General features: G+C 42.7%; 1 protein-coding gene across 8 annotated transcripts in view; it reads left to right on the plus strand.

The window, feature by feature from the left end:
* Nucleotides 1-451: 451 nt before the first annotated feature.
* The window catches only part of INPP4A (inositol polyphosphate-4-phosphatase type I A), a 149,458-nt gene continuing 125,588 nt past the window's right edge, over nt 452-24,321 (plus strand). For 7 of the 8 annotated variants that reach the window (XM_073664894.1, XM_073664893.1, XM_073664897.1 and 4 more), the window contains exon 1: nt 452-591. The gene's annotated coding sequence lies outside the window, so the exon portion shown is untranslated. The remainder of the gene's footprint in view (nt 592-24,321) is intronic. The other variant, XM_073664895.1, reaches the window with a different exon arrangement.

Below are 24,321 nucleotides of genomic sequence, written 5' to 3' on the forward strand. Positions count from 1 at the left end.
CAAATCAGATCTCATACTTTGCACTGAGGAGGGTTAATACCCCGAAACACCACGTGTGCAAATTCAGGTTCTGATTGGGCTTTTATCCCAAGTCATATGGCAAGGCTCCTTAAAGAGGTGTTAGTGACTTGTAGGATCGCTGCTTCCAACAGCTGGCGCTATAGAGTTCTAGTCCTCCTCCTCTTTGAAGAGGCAATTTGTGTATTCCCTAGAGCAGCCATACCAGGAGAAGTGACAGCAGGTAACAGGACACTACTCATTAGACTCCTCATGTAGCCCACCAGTGCTGAGAAGCCACACTCCCACAGTCAGCTCCGGAAGCCCCTATAGGCTCAGGAGGACGGGATGTCACCGGCTGACAGGAGGAGCAACCCCCGGGCTCTGACCTCAATACACAATGCATGTACAGTCCCCAGACAGCAGCGCTGCTATGGGGCGGGGACAGTGACGTCAGGGGGCGGAGCTGGAATCTGTGCTGTGGCTGTAATGCTGCTGCTGAGAAGAACGCATCATCAACCTGCAAGGAGTGGCTGCTGCTTTCCTGCTGCCAGACACCCTGCTCTCCCCTGCAGCGGCGGCACCCGCATGAAGGTACGTACCGTGCCGTCCACAGGGCGTATGCAGCTGTCACTGTGTGTGTGTATATATATATATATATACATGGGATGTGGGATCTGTCATACATGTCAGTGCCGCCTGTGATGAGGAGCCCGGGGGCCTGCACTGGCCGGAGACGAAGTCCAGGCTCCGGCACTGCTCGTCTGCCGGCAGCCTCGCTCTAGACGTGATGGGCCGGTCATAGGATAAGGCTTCTCTGGTCTGCTGAGCCTGTGCCTTTAAATGTGGTACTGCCTGGTCAGAAAGCCAGAATACTGCCCGGTATATGATGTATGTAAGGAAGTGATCCACTATGTATGATAGATGGAAGCAGTGGATAACATGTATACGCTATATACTGATGTATCATGTACATAAGGAAGGGATAATGTGTATACAGCCTGGTATATGTATGATGGATGTAAGGAAATGATAACCTGTATACACTATATACTGATATAGCATATACAGTACAGACCAAAAGTTTGGACACACCTTCTCATTTAAAGATTTTTCTGTATTTTCATGACTATGAAAATTGTACATTCACACTGAAGGCATCAAAACTATGAATTAACACATGTGGAATTATATACTTAACAAAAAAGTGTGAAACAACTGAAAATATGTCTTATATTCTAGGTTCTTCAAAGTAGCCACCTTTTGCTTTGATGACTGCTTTGCACACTCTTGGCATTCTCTTGATGAGCTTCAAGAGGTAGTCACCGGAAATGGTCTTCCAACAATCTTGAAGGAGTTCCCAGAGATGCTTAGCACTTGTTGGCCCTTTTGCCTTCACTCTGCGGTCCAGCTCACCCCAAACCATCTCGATTGGGTTCAGGTCTGGTGACTTTGGAGGCCAGGTCATCTGGCATAGCACCCCATCACTCTCCTTCTTGGTCAAATAGCCCTTACACAGCCTGGAGGTGTGTTTGGGGTCATTGTCCTGTTGAAAAATAAATGATGGTCCAGCTAAACGCAAACCGGATGGAATAGCATGCTGCTGCAAGATGCTGTGGTAGCCATGCTGGTTCAGTATGCCTTCAATTTTGAATAAATCCCCAACAGTGTCACCAGCAAAGCCCCCCCACACCATCACACCTCCTCCTCCATGCTTCACGGTGGGAACCAGGCATGTAGAGTCCATCCATTCACCTTTTCTGCGTCGCACAAAGACACGGATTCAACTCTGTCTGGATTCAACTATCCAGATATTTGTTGGGAATCTCTCTCAAGTAAAACTAACAGGTCAAGCAAATTCTTATCCTCTCTTGCTGACAACTTTATCTTCCAAAAGGTAGGGGAGAAAACAAGGGGATCTGCTACTTTGGATCTAATCCTTATAAACAAGGAGGAAATGGCTGAGGAGGTAAAGGTGGCTGGGACCCTAGGAGGCAGCGATCATGCTATTATAGAATTTTGGATAACTAGAGGAGGAAGACATGTGAAGATTCAAACTTCAAGGTTAGATTTTAGAAAGGCAGATTTTAAGAGACTCAGAAAGAGAATAGGAGGGATCCAATGGCTGGATGTCCTTAAGGACAAAAATGTCCGGGAAGGATGGGAAATTTTTAAAAATGAGATTCTCAAAGCACAATCGTTAACAATCCCGAAAAGTAGGAAGAATGGGAAGCATTTAAGGAAACCAGGATGGATGAACACAGAACTTAAACACATGCTAAAAAGAAAGAAAGAAATGTTTATTAAATGGAAAGAGGGAGGCATATCTAAAGAAGATTATAATGCAGTCTGCAGATCCTGCAGGGCACGTATCAGGTTAGCTAAAGCTGACAATGAATTAAGGCTTGCAAGAGATGTCAAAATCAATAAAAAAGGATTTTGGGGGTATGTCAAAAGTAAAAGAAAAGTCAAAGATGCTATAGGATTTTTACAGGATGAAAGTGGAGAAATGGTAAGAGAGGATGTTGAGAAGGCCGAACTTTTTAACTCCTATTTTGCATCTCTTTTCTCTCAGAAAGAAAATGTAACATCAACTGATCTTCACTGTCCTTTTAAAGGAATAGAGGAATCCAAGTTATCTGTAAACAGAAAGATTGTGAGGGAATATTTAGCTAACATAAATGAGTTCAAGTCTCCAGGTCCAGATGAATTACACCCCAGAGTACTGAAGGAGATCGTAGAAGAAATTTTAGAACCACTCTCCATAATCTTTGAAAATTCTTGGAGAACAGGAGAAGTCCCAGAAGACTGGAGAAGAGCAAATGTTGTTCCTATCTTCAAAAAGGGGAAGAAGGTGGACCCAGGGAACTATAGGCCGGTGAGTCTGACTTCTATACCAGGAAAGATCTTTGAACAAATTATTAAACAACATGTATGTAAGTACATGGATAAGAATGAAGTGATTAACCAGAGTCAGCATGGGTTTGTAACTAACAAGTCATGTCAGACTAACTTAATTTCCTTCTATGACAGAATCACTGACTGGGTGGATCAGGGAAATGCTGTAGATATAGTATATCTTGACTTCAGCAAAGCATTTGACAAAGTATCTCACACCATCCTTATTGAAAAAATGACCAAGTATGCAATGGACCAGGCAACTGTTAGGTGGATTCATAACTGGCTTAGTGATCGGACTCAAAGGGTGGTTGTAAATGGCTTCACATCCAGCTGGATGAATGTCTCAAGTGGGGTACCACAGGGCTCCGTCCTGGGACCTGTATTGTTCAACATCTTTATCAATGATTTAGATGAAGGAATTGAGGGTAAACTGATTAAATTTGCTGATGACACAAAGCTAGGAGGGATAGCTAATACTAGAGAAGAGAGAGAGAGGATTCAAAAAGACCTAAATAAACTGGAGCAGTGGGCAGCAAACAACAGAATGGTTTTTAACTGGGAAAAATGCAAAGTACTTCATCTGGGCAATAAAAATGAAAAAAGCATATACAGAATGGGAGGAATAGAGCTAAGCAACAGTACATGTGAAAAAGACTTAGGTATACTAATAGATCATAGACTGAACATGAGTCAACAGTGTGATGCAGCAGCAAAAAAGGCAAATACAATTCTGGGATGTATTAACAGAAGCATACAGTCTAGATCACGTGAAGTCATTATCGGTCTTTACTCCTCTTTGGTCAGACCGCATCTGGAATACTGTGTACAGTTTTGGGCACCACATTTTAAAAAAGACATAGACAAACTGGAGCAAGTTCAGAGAAGAGCGACCAGAATAGTGACTGGTCTGCAAACCATGTCCTATGAGGAACGGTTGCAGGATTTGGGAATGTTTAGCTTGCAAAAAAGAAGACTGAGAGGAGACTTAATAACTGTCTACAAATATGTCAAGGGCTGTCACATTGTAGAAGGATCGTCTTTATTCTCATTTGCACAAGGAAAGACTAGAAGCAATGGGATGAAACTAAATGGGAGGAGACACAGATTAGATATTAGAAAAAACTTTTTGACAGTTAGGGTGATTAATGAGTGGAACAGGCTGCCACGAGAGGTGGTGAGTTCCCCTTCAATGGACGTCTTCAAACAGGCTGGACAGACATCTGTCTGAGATGATTTAGTGAATCCTGCTTTGAGCAGGGGGTTGGACCAGATGACCCAGGAGGTCCCTTCCAACTCTACCATTCTATGATTCTATGATTCTACGGTGGTTGGAACCAAAGATCTCAAATTTGGACTCATCATACCAAAGCACAGATTTCCACTGGTCTAATGTCCATTCCTTGTGTTCTTTAGCCCAAACAAGTCTCTTCTGCTTGTTGCCTGTCCTTATCAGTGGTTTCCTAGCAGCTATTTTACCATGAAGGCCTGCTGCTCAAAGTCTCCTCTAATCTGAGCTGCTGTTAACCTGCGATTTCTGAGGCTGGTGACTCGGATAAACTTATCCTTAGAAGCAGAGGTGACTCTTGGTCTTCCTTTCCTGGGGCGGTCCTCATGTGAGCCAGTTTCTTTGTAGCGTTTGATGGTTTTTGCAACTGCACTTGGGGACACTTTCAAAGTTTGCCCAATTTTTCGGACTGACTGACCTTCATTTCTTAAAGTAATGATGGTCACTCATTTTTCTTTACTTAGCTGCTTTTTTCTTGCCATAATACAAATTCTAACAGTCTATTCAGTAGGACTATCAGCTGTGTATCCACCAGACTTCTGCACAACACAACTGATGGTCCCAACCCCATTTATAAGGCAATAAATCCCACTTATTAAACCTGACAGGGCACACTTGTGAAGTGAAAACCATTTCCGGTGACTACCTCTTGAAGCTCATCAAGAGAATGCCAAGAGTGTGCAAAGCAGTCATCAAAGCAAAAGGTGGCTACTTTGAAGAACCTAGAATATAAGACATATTTTCAGTTGTTTCACACTTTTTTGTTAAGTATATAATTCCACATGTGCTAATTCATAGTTTTGATGCCTTCAGTGTGAATGTACAATTTTCAAAGTCATGAAAATACAAAAAAATCTTAAAATGAGAACGTGTGTACAAACTTTTGGTCTGTACTGTATGTAAGAAAGTTATAATACATATATTGAGTAGTAATGACTTATGAGAATTTGCCCACAGAGATTATTGTAAATGTAAGGGGGAGTTACCAGCATGATCCGGAGAGCAGACTGTTAGTTATTACATGTCTCGCACTAGTAAATGCCCTCTTTCATTTATAATAATCTCTGGATGCAGATTCTCACACAGATCAGTTTCCGGCCCATAGATCTGAACAGCTCATTTACTGATAAGAAAAACATGGATTTCTCTGGAATAAGACATTGGATCTTAGATATCAAGGTATCACTTTAATCAGCTTCCTATGACCTGTATGCCCGTATAGACGTCTTAGGAAGGTTGATCCTACTGACAGATTCCCTTTAAGACCAGTGATCGTTTAGGATTTTGCATTGGGGCCCATGAGCTGCACGTTACGCCTCTGTATGTAAGGTCTCGTTCTGATGACTGTTATTCTCGTATGTGTTATATCCATGTTATTCACGGGTAGAACAAGTCCCCATTAGATTAAGTTCCCACAATGAGTTTTTGGTGAGTTTTTGAATCTATATATTTTTGCTGCTAAAAAACGCAGCATCTTACAGTTCCAGCAAAGTGCATGGGATCTATAGAAATCTCATGGCCACTGTGCTTTTTTTATGCTGCGGAAACTGACCTGCGGTGCGTTTCTGAAATCTGAAACATGACAATTTCTCTTGCTGGTACGCTGAGCTTTTTGTGTGGATTTTCCCCATAGATTTACATTAGATGCAGAAAATCCACAGGAAAAAAATGCATACATACTTTTAGTGCGTTTCCACTGGAGAAACAAACGAAAACGCATGTAATCCTCACATGACTGTGTCAATAATGTTTTGTCAAAGCCAAATACCCAAAAGTATCAAAAACAAAGCAGCTTTATTTAAAACATCACATATCAACAAGAGACAAAAACCGTAGCATCAAAAACGTGAAAAAAACACATGTAACCTAATTTACCCATAGGGTAAGGAAAATCTGCAACACCAAAACCTCACCAAATACTCATCATGGGAACGTAGCCTTATAGTCCTTGGGGCTGTTCACATGTCCACTGATAGAAAAAGCTTTGAAAAACCTTAATTTTTTTTTTCATATCAAAACAGATGTCTGAATGAGGCCAAGGCGGTGATAACCTCTGAATAACACTGCCCACTATAAATGTATGCCGCACATAAGGAGGCGATAACGATACCGCTTCTCCATTATACTTTATTTGTTTTTGCGGACCGTTTGTCTGTGTGCTCCACACGGAGACAAGTCCGTTTTTTTGCGGACACACGGTCCACAAAACGTACCACACAGATGACATCCTTGTGACATGTACCGGTGCCTGGCAATGTCGCTGTTCCCAAGTGCTGCTGCTGAACGCTGCCCTCATCATGGTTCCCTACCGGTGCTGTGATCAGCACCAGCAGGGACCATGATGAGTGTAGTGGTAGTGTACTCTGTCCCCACCTGTAAAATTAAGAATAAAATAATAAAATCCTTATACTCACCTCTCCTAGGTGTCCCCCGCTGTCATCCATGCGACCTCTGCTGCAGAGAAGCCGGGGAGAATGAGCTGCTCCGGAGCTGCAGAGTCCTGTCACTCACCGAACGCAGCTCCAGAGCGGCTCATTCTCTCCAGCAGCAGTGGTCACATGGATGACAGCGGGGACACCTAGGAGAGGTGAGTATAAGGATTTTATTATTTTATTCTTAATTTTACAGGTGGGGACACTGAGAGTACACTACTACCCTCATCATTATTCCCTGCTGGTGCTGATCGCCGGCAGGGAACCATGATGAGTGCAGCGTTCAGCACCGGCGCCTGGGAACAGCGCTACCTGTAGCACTGATTCCCAGGCGCCCGTCTGTGTGATCCAGATGCGGCACACGGATGCGTCACGTAGAACATACACGGCGCACGGATATCTCTGGTACCATTTTTCCGGTACCGGAACTATCCGGACGTGTGAAACCGGCCTTACTAAGTGCAGTGCAATTTCGGGTCTAATTTAGGCTGGTATTGTCTACCTATAGTGTATAAAACTAGTATTTTAGGCTTGGGCATAAATTTAGCAGCTACTTTGCATTGAGATCCACTATTTGAATAAGCAAATGAGGTATTCTGTGCTTGTTGTTTTTTTTTGCCCTATGTTGCTTGCTGTAGCCTTGTGAGTAGGTTTACTACTGTGTTACTGTACAAATCAGTGATCTCTAAGCCTCATGCTGGAAAGCTTTGGTTCCAGAAAAAAACTATTTTGAGGCAGTGGTATGACATTAGTAATCCAAACTAAAGTAATCCGACTTTGACTCCTATTTTTCCACTTTCCAATTTTTTTCATAAATGGTTAATGTATTATATTAGTAATTCCAAATTTGTTGTAGCTACTTGATAAATAGGGGCCTTAGATTGATACATGACATTGATATGATTATAAGGCTGTGTGCCCACGATGCGTTTTTCAAGCATTTATGCAGCGGAATTTCCGCAGCGTAAATGCTTCAAAAGCGCATGGTAATTCACCCCCCATGGTCCCCAATGACAAGCTGCACTGTCAATGCTCAAAAATCCGCAGCATGTCCATTAATTTTGCGGAAGCGCGGCGTAATCGTCACCATTGACTTGCATTGAGACGCAGATAATCCGTGTCTGTACATTTGTACTCACGGATTATATGCGTTTCAATGTGCGGATGGTACCCAAGTCTGGAGGAGAGGAGACTCTCATCCAGACCTGGGTACCAAAGAACCTGTAAAAAAAAGAATAAAAAATAAAGATTATATTCACCTTCCGACGGCCCCCAGTCTCCTTCCCTGTGCTTGCGGGCAAGACTGAAGGACCTGCGGTAACGTCACAGTCATGTGACCGCAGGCCCTTCAGTGCAGTGTCCCGCGATCAGCTGGCAGCCAGGAACGAGCGCAGCAGCACACCCCGGGCCATCGGAAGGTAAGTATAGGTTTATTTTTTTATTTTTAAATATTCTTTTACGGTCACACTATATAAATCCATGCTGTTTGCATGGATTTATATAGTGTGACCTAGTTGTCAAGCACTTTCCAAGTGATGCTAAAATCGCCTGGAAAGCGCTTGTCAATCTGCATGCAGAAATGCATGCGAATAATGCTTCAAATCCGCATGTATTTGGCAGGAAAAACGCATGTACAATCTGCATGCGTTTTTTCTGCCAGGGAGATGCAGAAATGCTGCAGAAATTTTCTGCTTCATTTCTGCATCGTGGGCACATAGCCTAATTTCTAAATTTTCCTAATGTACCATGAAAGTAAATATTAACATAATAAATTAAATATTAAGTAAGGTAACTTTGAAGTAAGTACATGTCTTTCGACGCCTACTTTACTTAAAGGAGTTGCCTGGGACTTTTACATTGATTTGCAGTCCTAAAGATAACTTATGGATTTTTGATCTGTGTGAGACACCTGGCACCCGGTGGAGGCCAGTAGTGTCCATTTGTGAAGCTGCACAGCACAGCTCCGTCAGTTGTATAGCGGCCGCGGCCAGGTACTGCATGTCCGCCCCTGCTAGCCGGCGGTGGTGGCATGGAGAACAGCTGATCAGCAGAATGCCAGTTGTGACACCCCCAATGATCAGATATTGATGACCTATCCTAAAGATACGCCATCAGGGTAAAAGTCTTGGACAACACCTTCAAGGCTTAGTTCAAGTTCAGTCGAATTGCTGCACATATGCAAAACAGGCAGCAAGCCGACAGCACATACACCAATTTTAATGAATGTTGTTCACATAAACTGTGGATCCCAGTGAAAAAAAGTTCAGAGCCACTTTTTAGGTTAATTACCAGGCCTCATTTTTTAATTCTGACCACTGTCACTTTATGAGGTAATAACTCTGGAACACTTCAACGGATCCCCCTGATTCTGAGATTGTTTTTAAGTCACAAATTTTACTTCATGATAGTGGTAAAGTTTATTCGATATCATTTGCGTTTATTTGTGGGGAAAAAAAAAAACTTGGTGAAAATTTAGAAAATTTTGCAATTTTCAAACTTTGAATTTTTATGCCCTTAAATCAGAGAGATATGTCACACAAAATAGTTAATAAATAACATTTCCCACATGTCTACTTTACATCAGCACAATTTTGTAAACAAATTTTTGTTTGTTAGGAAGTTATAAGGGTTGAGAGTTGACCAGCGATTTCTCATTTTTCCAACAAAATTTACAAAAACATTTTTTTTAGGATCTTCACCACATTTGAAGTCACTTTGAGGGGTCTACATGACAGAAAATACCCAAAAGTGACACCATTCTAAAAACTGCACCCCTCAAGGTGCTCAAAACCACATTCAAGAAATTTATTAAGCCTTCAGGTGCTTCACATGAATTGAAGCAATGAAGAAAAAAAATTAACTTAACTTTTATTCACAAAAAAAAATAATTTAGACCCATTTTTTTTTATTTTCACAAGGGTAACAGATAAAATTGGACCCAAAATGTATTGTGCAATTTCTCCTGAGCATGCGGAAAACCACATGTCAGGGCTCGAAAGGGAAGGAGCGCCATTTGACTTTTTGAATTCAAAATTTTCTGGAAAAATTAGTGGACGCCATGTCGTGTTTTGAGAGCCCCTGATGTGCCTAAACAGTGGAAACCCCCCACAAATGATCCCATTTTGGAAACTAGACCCCTCAATGAACTTATTTAAATGTGTGGTGAGCATTTTGAATCCCCAGGTGCTTCACAGAAGTTTATAGCAGAGAGTTGTGAAAATGAAAAAAAATACATTATTTTCCTCAAAAATGAACATTTAGCAGGGCTGTGGAGTCGGTAAGCCAAACCTCCGACTCTGACTCCTCAATTTCCATGACATCCACTCCGACTCCACGTCTCAGACGCCCTCATACATGGCTCATGTTTAAGTGATAAATTTACTGTAGCACAGATTCATCTCAGCTAAAAGTCTAGACCCTTAGATCAGGAATAGTACAGACATTTAGGCTGAGTTCACACGATGCGTATTTAATGCGTTTCCGCGGCGTTTTTGCAGTTGCGGAAACGCATTAAAAACGCATGGTAGAAGGGCAGCAATGTTCCCCAATTGAAATCCGCATGTGCTGTGCCCATGATGCGGATTTTTCCGCAGCGTAAACGCTGCGCTCAAAAATCCGCAGCATGTCAATTAATTTTGCGCAAACGCGGCGTTTTCGCCGCCATTGACTTGCATTAGAACGCGCCAATTCCGCAAGACTGCATTTGTACTTGCGCTATTGGCACTTTCTAATGTTCGGATGGTACCCGGGTGTGGAGGAGAGGAGAGTCTCATCTATACCCAGGTACCATTAAAAAAGCTGTAAAAAAAGAATAAAATAAAAAATAAATGTATACTTACCCTCTGTCGGCCCGCGCAGCGCTCCTGCTTGGTTCCCGGCACTTTGCAGTGAGTTGAAGGACCTGCGCTGACGTCAGAGTCATGTGACGGGTCACGTGACGCTGACGTCGGCAGGTCTTTCAATTCAAAGTTGCCGGCAGCCGGGAGAACGGATTGAGCAGGACAGCGCGGGCCATCGGAGGTAAGTATATACACTCTCTTGGGTCACACTATATAAATCCATGCTGTTTGCATGGATTTATATAGTGTGACCTAGTTGTCAAGCACTTTCCAGGTGATGCTAAAATCGCCTGGAAAGCGCTTGTCAATCCACATGCGGAAACGCATGTGAATCCGCATGTATTCCGCAGGAAAAACGCATGCACAATCTGCATGCGTTTTTTCTGCCAGGGAGATGCAGAAATGCTGCAGAAATTTTCTGCTTCATTTCTGCATCGTGTGCACATACCCTTATAGGACATTTCATAACTTTCCCAAATTCTTATGAAAAAATATTCCCCACAAACTGCATTGAACTACTGTACCCAATTTATTATATATTTTAGGAGTCGAAGTCGGTCCATTTTATACCAATTCCGACTCCACCAAAATGGGCTCCGACTCCAACTCCACGGCCCTGACTTTTAGCTCTAATTTTTTTATTTTCACGAGGATAACAGGAGAAAATTGACCCAAAACGTTGTTGTGCAGTTTCTCCCGAGTATGCTGATACCCCATATGTGGGGAAAAAACACTGTTTGGGTTCAAAATTTAAGGAGCACCGTTTGACTTTTTGAACACAAAATTGGCTGGAATTGAGAGCAAACGCCATGTCGCATTTGGAGAGCCCCTGATGTACCTAAACAGTGGAAACCCGCCACAAATGACCCCATTTTGGAAACTAGACCCCTCAAGGAACTTATCTAGATGTGTGGTGAGCACCTTGAACCCCCAGGTGCTTCACAGAATTTTATAGCTTAGAGCCGTGAAAAAAAAAAAAAATCTAATTCTTTCCACAAAAATTTTCTTTTAGCCCCAAATTTTTTATTTTCACAAGGGTACCAGGAGAAATGGACCTCTCATTTTGTTGTGCAATTTCTCCTGAGTACACCAATGGGAACTACTTTTGAGGCACAGTGCAAAGGTCAGAAGGGAAGGAGCGCCATATTATAGTGCAGATTTTACTGTTATGGTTTGAGGGTGCCATGACTCACTCACCCTTCAGGTGCCAGAACAGCAGAATTCCCCGTGACCCCATTTTACAAACTTAACCTCTCAATGAACTCATCTAGGGGTGATGTGATAATATTCACACCATGGGTGTGTCAGAATTTTATACCATTGGGCAGTGAAGAAAAAATAATTACATTTTTACCGCAAAAATTTTAGTTTTAGCCCCAGATTTTACATTTTCACATGGGGATAATGGATAAAAATGGCACCAAAATTTGTCTCTCAATTTATGTTGAACGTGGCAATACCCCATATGTGTACTACTTAGCCACACGGCGAGAGTCAGGAGGGATGGAGTGCTATTTGCCTCCTGGAGCGCAGATTTTCCTAGAATAGTTTGCTGACTCCATATACAGAGCTCTAAATGCTAAAAGAGCAGAATCCCCCTCCCCCTCAAGTGACCCCATTTTGGAAATTATACCCCTGCCAAACATATGGATGCTAAATGTGGTTTAGGCACACACTAGGGCTCAGAAGGGGGGTGGGGTATTAGAGTTTATGAGTGCAGAATTTGCTGAATTTTTTTTGGGGAGTGAGGAGCCCTTTCACTTTTCCAGAGCCTTTGTACTACCAGTAACGTGGAAACCCCCTATATTTCCATTGACAGATCATGGACCTGAATGTTTTTATGGTGTGGATTGAGTTGAAGCTTTTATTGTAAACAGTTTGCATAACATTTTGGGATCACATTTATCCGGCGCTCTACGCTGAGCACTTATATCGGGGTTTCCATCTAAATCACTTGAGTGACGTAATTCAGGTGCCACCTCCCAAGGATCCATTCACTATAATGAAGCAGCAGAGTTACTCTGGGCTCCATCTGGCCTCTGTTCAGCGTTGTCCTTCTTTTCAGAGGTGCATAAAACTGCGTCTGACCGCGCTTTTATGGACCCATAAAATGACCGACACCGCCGATTCACAGGTCAGACGGCGTCCACAGTGTCTCCATCTGCCTCCTTATAGGGAATCTTCCTCCGGGACAGTCATGTGAGGTCTTGTTTTTTGCGGGACGAGTTGATGTTTTTATTGGTATTATTTTCGGGTACATGACCATTTTTCATCGCTTTCTGTTCTGATTTTTGGGGAGGCAGAATGAACAAAAACCGGCAATTCAGGATTTTTTTTTTTTTTTTTAATGTCGTTCCGTGTGTGGTAAAATTGATAAGGCAGCTTTATTCTTCGGGTCAGTATGATTACAGCGATACTACATTTATAGCGTTTTTTATGTTTTGCCGATTTTACACAAAAACTTTTATAGAAAAAAAAATATTTTTGCATAGCTGTATTCTGAAAACTATGACTTTCTTATTTTTATGCTGATAGGGCTGTATGGCAGCTTGTTTTTTGTGGGACAAGATGACTTTTTCAGTGGTAACAATTATATTTATATTCATTTTTTTTAATCGCGTTTTATTCCGCTTTTTTTCCAGCGGTATGATGCTAAAGCTTCATTTGCCTTGTTTTTTTTATTTATTTTTTTATGACGTTAAATAGTGTGACACGTTTATAGGTCGGGTCATTGCAGACGCAGCGATATTAAATGTGTTATTTAATTTTTTTTACATATGTGTATTAGTGTTTTTTTATTATTATTATTTTGTAATTTTTTTTACTTCGTCCCTTTATGGGACTTTCACGTTCTTCCCTTTGATCACAGGTATATTGCATTGCAATGCACTAGATTGCATTGCATTATACCTATAGTGAAAGCTCCTGAGAGCATGCTGTGAGCATGGTCTCAGCAGCTTTCCGTAGCTTGGTGACCCAGAGGTCGTCATGATGACTCCTGGTCACCATGGCAACGATCAGGCCCCGCGATTACGATCGGGGGCGCCGATCTGAAAGCAGAGGGAGCTCCCAGCCCTCTGCCTGCCTCCTGAACACTGTGATCGCGCTCAATCGCAGCATTCAGGGGGTTAACAGCCAGGGGCGGTGATGACACCGCTCCTGGATGTTTAGTGCCGGAACTCCGCCACTGGCAGCGCTGACCTCCGGCGCTGATCAGGCAGGAGATGCTGTAATATCATGCTGAGATCGGTCAGTCAGATTAACTGACCGATCGCAGCGATCTGGGTACGGGGAGCACCGGCATGGGTCCCTGCACTTCTTCCCCTGCCGCTCAGCTGTCACAGACAGCTGTGGGCACTTAACTGTCACTGCGTGTTTACATGCAATGACAGTTCAAAGCCATAACGGACATTGCACGACAATGAGCAGACACTTACACCCGCTCATGACGTGCAGTGTCCGTCATTGAACCTTATGGGGTTAATTAGGTATTTTATTTACTTTTTTTTATTGTGAATGTAAAAATCGGATGTCATATGGATGACTCCACCATACGGATGAAAAAGCGACTTTTCTAGACAAAAAAACAGATGTTTTCATACTTGTGAATTTAGACTAAGACTAGCTCTACAACACTAACTCCAATGGCCTGTTTTTGAGAACTTGGATTTTAAAATGATTTGTCTTAACCTCTTAAATGGGTAAAATTGCAAAGTGCATGTAACAAACAACTTCGCAATTTATCTCTTATTAAAAATGCTCTCTTATTTTAAGAACGGATAATTTATTTTTTTATTTCATAATTTACAGCTTGTTACCTTGGATACCAGCCACCTCAGCTGTCTATCATAGGTGGCCAGTTTGTTAGGCAAGGAGTGTGCAAGCAGTTTGCTATATAGCAGTGTTTCACAAACTCCAGCCCTCACGGCCCCCAGCAGATCATGTTTTCAGGATTTCCTTAGTATTGCACAGATGAGAGATCCTGTTGTAATGTGTGATGCCTTAATAATAATTCCATCACTTGGGCAATGCCAAGGAAATCCTGAAAACATGATCTGTTGGGGGCCATAAGGAATTGGAGTTTGGGAAACACTGTTATAAAAATAGCAAGAGCTTCTTCCATGCTGAGGAGGTCAAGCGGCCTCTGCTTGCAGCATTGGAGAGTGCACAAATCAGGTGTAATGTGGCATGGGATGGTAGCTGTGGGCGTGGTATTAGTAAATGGGGGTCCTGGCTGGGTGTGTGGACTTTAGCTGTGATGGCAATACGCCCTTGCAGGTTGCATGATGTCGTTGTTTTCGGCCGGCCAGGACCAGATGTTGCAGAGTTCAATGGGAGAGGCCATAGTCCATAAATAAACATATTTTTATTGAGCAATAACTTCTTAGGAATCGTTTATAGTTAATGGTTGCTAAGAAGTTATTGTTCAATAAAAATATGTAATAGTACAGCAGATAGTAGGCATTCATCTTTATGGTCGTTTCTGTTATTACATGGAACATGGAGTTACTCTCGCTTTCCACTTCACTTAGATCTTCTGCCTCAACACAGTCCAGCACACTATTCCGGGAGCCTCCTCGTTGCCCAATAACGACACTATAGTCCAGCAAGCAAAAGTCCTATACTTCAACCTGAGATTCCGCGTCCTCCTCCCCTTAGGGGAGTTTTCTATGCCAATATGGCCTCTACTGAGCTTTCTGTTTTACTGATGCCCCTGGACCACCACACGGGACATTTTCTTTGTCTCGCTTAACCTTCCTTCTCCATCCTATTACCCGACTGATAGACAACTCCGTTACGTCCCGTTAGGCTTCCTGCCCCAAGCCCCGATACTTCTTGCTTTCCTCTCTTTCACTCCAGACTGCGACTCCCTTCTCTGTAGGATCTTACTATCCAGTCGGTTGTCTTTCTTGCCACAGGACACCCACTGAATGCGGTTCTGCTCCTCAGTTAGACCTAAGGTCTGCTACTACTGCAGGCTCGTCCCTATCTCACATTCTTCCCTGAAACGCTCTATTGTGCCCTCACTTAGCTCCTCCCCACTGGGCTAGTCCCAACTGTTAACTCCAACTATTCCTGTCAGCTACCTAACGCCGGGCAGAACACAACTCCATCACCAACAATATTAATCGTTAAGCATTTCAAACATCATCATTTTTTCACACATCTTCAAGGAGGAACATGGACAACACTTCCACCTCCTTACAAGTGTCCTGAAGAAAGAAGATTGAACAACTCCTTTTAAGTGTGAATTTGCCACTGAAATCACTGGAAGGCAGATTTCATGTGAATATGCGATCAGAATCTTTGTAAAGGAAAAAGAAAAGCATGAACATACCCTAAAGAGGATACCTTTCTTCATGTTACCTACTCCTGAAAAGTGGTCCATAAACTATATTTTACAGTAAAAATAAAACTTCGTTACTTGAGAAATCTAATGTTCTAAATTGCAATCCCGAGCAGTTACTGAAGCAAAGGATAAAAGTTCCTTTTTGCTGCTGCGAAATGCTAGTTCCTTTTCCTCCCACATTTGCTTTCCTTTGTGGTTTGTAAGTGATATTTTTCTATGGTTATTACTTGCAGATACCATTCTATTTATAAGGTGACAATTACTTGGTGAATAACTTCTTATAACTAAGGGGAACACAACGTTTCCTGCGGCTGCCATCTTCTGCTCTGCTGCAAAGTTCTTACAAAAACTGAAATCAGAAGTTGGTGACGATCTGTGGTCCAGAGCTGTGTCCCTAAATCATTTTCACTTTCTTTCCAGCCAGGATGAAGTACTGTAGGCATTTATTAATACATCCCAGTACTCTGGTCCATGCAGGCGACAACCCTGGATGTACACAATGGCATGATGCAGACCCTACTGACAGCCTCACTGCTTGTCTTGGGACATATGGTCTTCTGGTTAGCATGGAAGACTTGAGTAATTCCAATTACACAAAGAGAAATGTTATGACCCAATTTTAAAGAATCCTGTTAGCAAGCTCCCGCTGCCCTCGCCCCCGGCAGCCGGACTTAGTGACAAGTTCCATAACGGCTAATTAAACTAAATTGTTGCATGTTTTAAATTGGCAGCGTGTCAATACTTTCAGCGTTTTTCTCACCCATAGAAAGCAATGATAAAGTAAAAAACGCGACAACGGTTTTTGAAGTGTTTTTTGGCAAATTATTAAATATGTACTATAGACAAAGCATACATGTAATTCACATCCCAAAAAATGCGTCAAAAACACCGTGTAAAAAAAAGTCTCAAAAGCACTGAAAATCGGGTGCAACATTTTTCCTGCCAAGAGAGTAGGTTTTAACTGCATAAAAAAATGCAGCATGTGAACATAGCCTTAATTATAATATGGGGTTTAGCTCTAAGGTCTGTTTTTTTTCAGCCTGTTTGCACTGCAAAAACCTTATCAAAAAGTGCACAAAGCACGATAAGACGTTTTGCCCCAATTTACATTTGGAAACATGCCAAAGAATTGACAATTTATGCCTTTACTAACATTTGTTGATAAACGCACTGAAAAAACGGGACTTGTCCAGTATTAATGCGTTTTCCTATTCCAATGAATGGGAGCTTGTTGCAAGCAGATTTGAGAATTGTTTTTTAATGTGAGTTTTGGAGCTGAACCTGCACAAGAAACACATAAAAAACCTCTTAACATGCCCTAATGTGCAGTCTTATCTAGGGCAGTGCTGTAGTGTAAAACTTGGTCACTAAGAGAAAGCCATATTGGCAGATTTATAGAAATTGACAGACTTTGTTTTCCATAGCAACCATTATGATTGCAGCTTTTATTTTTATTCAGGAGCAAAATACAAAATAAAAGCTGCTCTGTGATTGGTTGCTATGGGTAACAAAGACAGTTTTTATTTTAGACCGTTTTACACATCTCCCCACCAGTAATACTGGCTCTCTGCCATTATTAATTACAACAGCAAACATATATATTGCGTTATTCTCATAACGGACTCAAAGTGCATAAAAAGCAGATCTATCCCCAGATTTCACAATGTAAAGTGCATACACTAAGTATATTCAGTGTCCACTCACCTAGCCTGACTGACAGCTGCAGCTTGTACTGAGTAGTATGAATGGCTAAGACACTGGAGCTGTCAATCAGACAAAGTGGGCGGAGACTCATGTAAATTTTCACAAAGGATTATGATACTTTTCTCTGTCCCTTTCATTTGTATGGCAATTCTGACCAGCTCTCCACTGACAGAAACATGATGGGGCCCTGCAATTGAGATAGATGCAAGTCCCATTGGTGGTAGCTGCATGTACTACATATTTAGCCATGAGTTTGTAATATCCCTTTAAGTCATGAGACTGTCCCCTGGGGGAGTACAATGGAAAGGGTAGAGGCAATTGTATAAGAAGTGATAGTAGGATGCTGCAGAGAAGGGAAATGAGAGATCTGGCGGAGAGCTGACAGTGCCATGGGATGAGAGCTGCAGATGCGGAGGTATTTGTAATGATAAACAGCTCTGCTTTCCTCTTTCCCGCCTGTAATCAGAGTAGGTATCCGCATTGAGATTAGTGAGGAGAGCAGCATCACATGTCACACACAGATAAAGCCAAGTCTGACATTCTCTTGTGGCGTGTTCTTTCATTTCTCCTGCAACGACGCCTACTGCTTATGATAGGTTAACATCATGCAGGGGAAAAAGTAATCGCCCCAGAGACAAATCTCTGCTAATGCCCTCTTGGTTTTAAGAAAAATTTGAATCTAAACTTTACTAGCTAAGATGAAGATGGTGAGGAGAAATTAAAAAATCCAACGTACATTTTATTCATCACTACAGCCTCTATTCCATGATGTCACCATTTTAACATTCTAAAACTGAGGAAAGGTCCTCTTTAAAAGAAATTTGTGTTTCCAATCTACCTGTATAAACTAGGGGTTTGCTCCTTTACTGTATGTTAATAAATCAGCCTACTACATTTCTAATTTGAGGTATTTGCCAATATTATTATTATTACATCTTCTACATATTGGGATATGATCTTGGAGATGGGAATACACCTTTAAATAGAAACTTGCTAATTATTGTGGAACATCAGGAGGCTTCTGGTAAAATAGTAAGACCTTCTGGAAGAGTTCACATTTCACCTAGGTGCTGCCCTAACCTCACTGAAACCAGTGCGCCTTCTGAAGGTTTCCTGTGCGTGACGGCAGGATGCTCTATCCTTTGATGGTACCTCAGCGTCCATGTGTACATTTAGGGGCTGTGCACTCTATCCACATAGGGAAGAGACCGGTTAGTCTAGGGGAGTGGGGCAGGGAGAATCCTCCAGAGTTCTGCCTTTGACTAGTCACCCTAGACATATAGCCTCGATCAGCTTTTGAAAGTATGTTTTCTCTGAAATGCTGTAGCAATTCAAGGTAAAGCATACAGGACTGCACTAAAGGGGTTGTCCAGTACTTGGACAATCCCTTCTCAATCCCTATGTTTTTCCTTCAGTAAAATAATAACACTTAGGGTCCGTGCCCACGATGCATTTTTCAAGCGTTTTTGCTGCGGAATTTTTGCAGCGGAAACGCTTGGTAATCCGTGCCCCATGATCCCCAATGTAATTCCGCAATTTCAATGCCCATGCTGCTGAATTTTCCGCAGAGTTTTTGATGTGCGGAAAATTCCGCAGCATGTCCATTATTTGTGCGTTTACGCATGCGGAATTGCCTTCTTCAATGCATTAGAAAACGCAGACAATTCCGCATGTGGAAAACGCTTCAAAGGACATGCAGAAATGAAGCAGAAATTTTCTGCTTCATTTCTGCATCGTGGGCACATAGCCTTAGGGTTCGCTCACATCAGCGTATTAAAAATCGCTCTGATGTTCATCCTGAAAAGTTGGACAAGTGTCATGTGAGTGTCCTGTGTATGCCACTCCGTTTGTCATGCAAGTGCAATGCGAGTGTGCGATTTATTTTTTTCCTCACCTAGCATCCGTATGCAATGAGTTTTTTTTAAAGCTAGTTTACAAAACTAATAAAGCAATCTTATATAAAGATGTAGAACAGTTAGATATCCTGTAGATATATAATTTCACAAGCCTTTCATATGGAACTAAAAGGTGTTTAGGCTTGTTTAACCCAGTAAATAAATAATTTAAAAAAACGATGTGGGATCCCACCGATTTTTGCTAACCAGCAAACGTAAAGCGGACAACTGTGAGCTGATATTATCAGGCTGGGAAGGTCCATGGTTATTGGGCCCTTCCCAGTCTAGAAATACCAGCGCACAGCCATCCCAGAAATGGTGCATCACGTTATATACGCCAATTCTGATGCTTTGCCCAGCTCTTCCCGATTGCCGTGGTGCGGTGGCAATTGGGGTAATGGTATTTGGGGTTGATGTCAGCTGTGATTTGTCAAAAATCACAGCTGGCATCAAGCCCTGTGGTTAGTACTGGAGAGGTGTCCATCAGACACCCCCATTACTAACCCAGTAATAAAAAAAAATAAAAAATCACGCACACACAAAAATAAATTTTATTTGAAAAAACACTCCCTGACACTTTCCCTGGTTCACCAATTTATTTTTAAATAAAAAAAAAAAAAAAGCCACGCAGGTTCGCTGTAGTCCACCGAATCTCACGTAGTCCACCAATGGATACCTGAAAAACATAAAAAAAGAGAAAAATAAAAATACGCTATTCCTCGTTCACCAATTTAATTGAAAAAAATGTTCCCACGCAAGTCCGACGTAGTCTAGCGCTCCCCGAATCTGGCCGGAATAGCAGCAACATTACAGATATTCATAGTCGCCGGGTAGTGATGTCACCGCTCATCAGAATCCCCGGCTCCGCGAGACCTGACGGCTCTGAACAGTGGTGACGTCAGTAGTTATATCGCTCATCAGAGTGGCAGTCATGCTGCCCTCTGTAAGACCTGGCGGCACATGCGAGCCCCAGGAGAGCCAGTGCCGACACCGCTGGAACAGTGCCGGCCCTAGAGTTGAGTATTAATGTTATTATTTTACTGGGGGGGAAATATAGGGATTGAGAAGGGGTTGTCCCAAATTAGATGCTATTTTAGCTTGTTCTGTCAAAGTGACAGTTGTAATTTGGTTACTATAAAGTTGACTCGTTTTCAGAAATCCCTTCAGTGTTATTTCTATAGATAGTGCTGTTTTTTTTTTACTACTTTTTACAATATCTGGCTGCTTTTTTTTTTCTCTCAGACTAACTTCCTCGTTCAATGACCCTTTTAGACCCTTGATCATGTGATTATGGTGTAGAAGTTCCACAGTACGTTTGTATGTTCTCCCCGTGTTTTCGTGGGTTTCCTCCGGGTTCTCCGGTTTCCTCCCACACTCCAAAGACATACTGATAGGGAATCTAGATTGTGAGCCCCAATGGGGACAGCGATGATAATGTCTGTAAAGCGCTGTGGAATTAATGGCGCTATATAAGCAAGTAAAATAAATTACTGCCACTAATATTAGGCCTCATTCAGACGTCAGATTTTTAGCGCACTTGTTTTATCCTTAGATAAAGTACCTATTGTAGTCTATGAGGCTGTTCCCAAGTCCGTATGTTTTTTATGGACTTGGTGGTCCACAAAAAAAGGAAACAAAATCACTCAGGCAAGTCCATGAGTCCATGAAACTCATAGACAGCACTTGGATGCCGTTCATGCGCTATCCATTTTTAATGTTGTAATATGTAAGAACAGCTTTTAATTTTTTATCTTTGGTAAAAAAAACTATATATAGTATTTCTGTACAATTGTAAATGAGGGCGTAGATTTTTCTTTTCTTAGTAGGCAGGGGGCAGGACTGTTTACTCGCCCATTCACTTGAATGGTCCTGTGTAGTGGCACCCACAAAGAAAATGGTCAGGGGCACGGCTATACAGGCGAAATTACAAAAAGGACCTCAGACCCTTCCTTCAGGTACTCAATGATAATGCCATGGCATATTCTACCAATTTTTCATTAAAATCTTAGATGGTAATAAAGGTTCAGTTCATGGGCAGTTAATATTTTTAACAACATTTTAGAAAACCATAATAAATTAATTAGTAAAATATACTTTATAGCCAAAGACCAGAATACCGGTCAGTAGTTAGTGTGAACTTTAAAAAAAATAATTACAGTCACAATCTGTTCAAGCTCCTTCAGCTCCAAAAAAATAATGGTCTACACTGGAAAAAGCTGCTTATTTTTGTAGACTGTCCAGGAATTCACACATGATTGGCAATCCTGTTAGGAATACCGCTTTCAATTTTTCTTTTTGTTACTTTTCAGAAGTGGTTTTCCGATATCGAGACACCCCTGATCTCTGGCAGCAGTTTAAAAAAAAAACAAAGCTCAAACAAACTGCACTTTACTCCCCCTCCGTGAGTCTCCGCTGATGCTCCTGGTGTCTGTTATTATCTGCAGCGCTGATGTTATGTTGTCGGTAGTGCAGCAAGAACTGAGCCGCTCATGCCGGTAACTCAGGCAGAGTCACTACTCTCAGTTATTGGCTGCGGGGCTATCAATGTGACGTCGGTGCTGCAGACAGTAAGATACTGAGAAGAGCGGTGGAGACTCCGCTCTGGACCCGGGGAGGGTGAGAAAAGCAGAGTTTGAACATGGGGAACATGAGTTAAAGGCAGGGGCGTACATAGAAATCATGGGGCCCCATAGCAGAAGCTCTAATTGGGCCCCCCCACAAAAAAATAAATAAAATATTTGTCTGTGTCACAGAAGAGCAGATCTCACAACTTTCCAACCTTTACTTAGTAATTTTCCTCCTGCTGAAGTCCTAGATTCCTCTTTCATTGCCCCCATAAAGTATGATGCCAATAAAAGTGCCCCCCAAACACAGTATGATACCCCCATGGTGCATTCCTCCACATGCACAGTATATTGACACTACTGTGCCTCACTTCAACTCCCAAGTCAAGTATGGTGGCCCCAACACATTATGATCCCCCAACTGTGACTCCCACACAGCTCTCCATACAGTATAAAGGGCCTACATACAGTATAATGGCCCGCACTAGCCCTCCAAACAGTATAATGGCCCCCACACAGCCCTCCAAACAGTATGATGGACCCCACACAAACCTTCACACTGTATAATTGCTTTCATATAGTATAATGGCCCCCCACATATCCCTCAAAATATTATAATGGCTCTACATAGCCTTCCGTATAGTATAATACGCCCCCCATAATCCTCCATATACACTCATAAGGAGCATGCCTAGGCATTGTAGGGAGGTCATACAGGCACGTGGAGGCCACACACAATACTGAGCCTCATTTTGACTTGTTTTAAGGACATTACATCAAAGTTGGATCAGCCTGTAGTGTGTTTTTCCGCTTTAATTTTGGGGGTGACTCCAAATCCAGGCCTCCATGGCTTAATAAATTTGATTTCCATTGATGATTTTTGTGTGATTTTGTTGTCAGCACATTCAACTTTGTACAGATCAAAGTATTCAATGAGAATATTTCATTCATTCAGATCTAGGATGTGTTATTTGAGTGTTCCCTTTATTTTTTTGAGCAGTGTAGTATAATGCTCCCCCCATAATCCTTCATATAGTATAATGAACTTCCCATGGTCCTCCATAGAATATAATGCACTCCCCATAATCCTCCATACAGTATATTACACACCCCATATGTAAAATGCAGCCCCCATATAATATAATGCACCAAACAGTCCTGCAGTATTATGGGCACCACGTACTCACTGATTTTAAAATACTGTATATTTTAAATAAGTTGACCCGAGTATAAGCCGAGGTCCCTAATTTTACCACAAAAAAACAGGGAAAACGTATTTACTCGAGTATAAGCCTAGTGTGGGAAATGCAGCAGCTACTGGTAAATTTCCCCATCCTGGTATGTGTGGCCGCCCTCATCCTCAATCCTGGTATGTATGGCACCCCTCATCTCCCCAATCGTGGTATGCGTGCCCCCCTCATCTAGCAATCCTGGTGTGCGTGGCCCCCCTCATCCAGCAATCCTGGTGTGCGTGGCCCCCCTCATCCAGCAATCCTGGTGTGCGAGGCCCCCCTCATCCAGCAATCCTGGTGTGCGATGCCCCCCTCATCCAGCAATCTTGGTGTGCGAGGTCCCCCTCATCCAGCAATCCTGGTGTGCGAGGTCCCCCTCATCCAGCAATCCTGGTGTGCGAGGTCCCCCTCATCCAGCAATCCTGGTGTGCGAGGTCCCCCTCATCCAGCAATCCTGGTGTGCGTGGCCCCCTCATCCAGCAATCCTGGTGTGCGTGGCCCCATCACTGCACACACAAAAAAATAAACACTTATACTCCCCTTCCTTATTCACCTCTGCTTCAGCGCTGCGTCCTGTCTGCCAGCGGCTCATGTTAGCATCTGAGCAGCGCGCGCTCTCAGACACTGATGTGAGCTGCCGGCATATTCACTCCTCTCCACGCCGGGACTGGAGAGGAATGAATAAGCATTCTCTTTAGTAGCAGGCACTGTCAGCAGGAGCTGCTGCTCAGCCCTCCTCAGAGCCTGCTACTAAAGAGAATGAACATTCTTCTGCACGCCCAAAGGAGTGGAGAAGAGGGAATATTCATGTTCCTTTAGCAGCGGGAACACGTGGTAACTGCAGCAGCGGCTACAGCGTGTGCACCGCGGCTACAGCATGTGCACCGCTCCTCCACCGCAACCCCCCCCCACACCAATACTCCCCTATCCTCCTCGTTCTCCCGCTGCTTCGGGGCCCTCCCGGCTACTGTCCCCCCCCTCCACCCGGCTCACGGGGCCCGTAGTAGTGGTGTGGCCTGCCGCCATTGGCGGTACACCACTGGTTAAAGGTGCAGCAATGGATTTAAATGATATTTGCAAGAGTAAAAACTACTTTACACATGGAAGATCATTCCAATTGCT

Source organism: Phyllobates terribilis, unplaced genomic scaffold (assembly GCF_046119375.1).
Source record: "Phyllobates terribilis strain yellow unplaced genomic scaffold, ASM4611937v1 Scaffold_2__4_contigs__length_985480577, whole genome shotgun sequence".
In the NCBI taxonomy this organism is placed as follows: domain Eukaryota; kingdom Metazoa; phylum Chordata; class Amphibia; order Anura; family Dendrobatidae; genus Phyllobates; species Phyllobates terribilis.